This window comes from Penaeus chinensis, chromosome 13 (assembly GCF_019202785.1).
Source record: "Penaeus chinensis breed Huanghai No. 1 chromosome 13, ASM1920278v2, whole genome shotgun sequence".
Taxonomy (NCBI): domain Eukaryota; kingdom Metazoa; phylum Arthropoda; class Malacostraca; order Decapoda; family Penaeidae; genus Penaeus; species Penaeus chinensis.
Window position 1 is genome coordinate 15,354,693 of NC_061831.1, and position 1,038 is coordinate 15,355,730.

Genomic DNA, 1,038 nt, shown 5'->3' on the forward strand with positions numbered 1-1,038 from the left:
TTGCAAAACTTATGTTGGATTTGCTATACGATTACGCTTGAGTTCATACGTCTCTTAAATCGATGTTGCAAGACCGCGTATATATACAGTCGAAATAGTTGCAAGGAATATACGGTATTTCGCAATGGTGCGGAATAAACAACAGTGTTTCTCTCTCTCTCTCTCTCTCTCTCTCTCTCTCTCTCTCTCTCTCTCTCTCTCTCTCTCTCTCTCTCTCTCTCTCTCTCTCTCTCTCTCTCTCCCTCTCTCTCTCCCTCTCCCTTTCTCTCTCTCCTCTCTCTCTCTCTCTCTCTCTCTCTCTCTCTCTCTCTCTCTCTCTCTCTCTCTCTTTCTCTCTCTCTCTCTCTCTCTCTCTCTCTCTCTCTCTCTCTCTCTCTCTCTCTCCCTCCCTCTTTTGCAATCCACATCCTGTTCGCACGTTATGGAAATGAAGTTGCAATGTTGATAGAACTCGCGCGAAATCATGCATATGGTATGTTTCCGTATTGCCGGAATCGGTAATGAGGAAATCGCCTTGTAATCATCTTCCCGTATCGCCTGTTCAGAAACGCAGTACTGTTATGTTTGCTGGGCGAGCGGGGATTACTATACGTTTCCTTTCTCCGTTGCGTGGGAAAGGGGAACGGAAGATCAAGGGGAAGGATGCTGGAGGAGGAGGAGACATGACAATTAGTTTGGTATTCATCGGAATCGCGGGATGGGGAAGAGGGAAAAGAAAGAGAGAGAGAGAGAGAGAGAGAGAGAGAGAGAGAGAGAGAGAGAGAGAGAGAGAGAGAGAGAGAGAGAGAGAGAGAGAGAGAGAGAAAGAGAAAGAGAGAGAGAGAGTGAGAGTAAGAGTGAGAGTGAGAGTGAGAGAGAGAGAGAGAGAGGGAGAGAGAGAGAGAAAGAGAGAAAGAGAGAGAGAGGGAGGGAGAGAGAAAAAAGTATAGAGGAAAAAAGTAGAGAGAGAGAGGGAGGAGGAAGAGGAAGAAGACCAACTGTGGGAAAACGAAAAGTGTTTTTGCCTTTTTTATTTTTTTGCCGAGAACGAGGGAGATG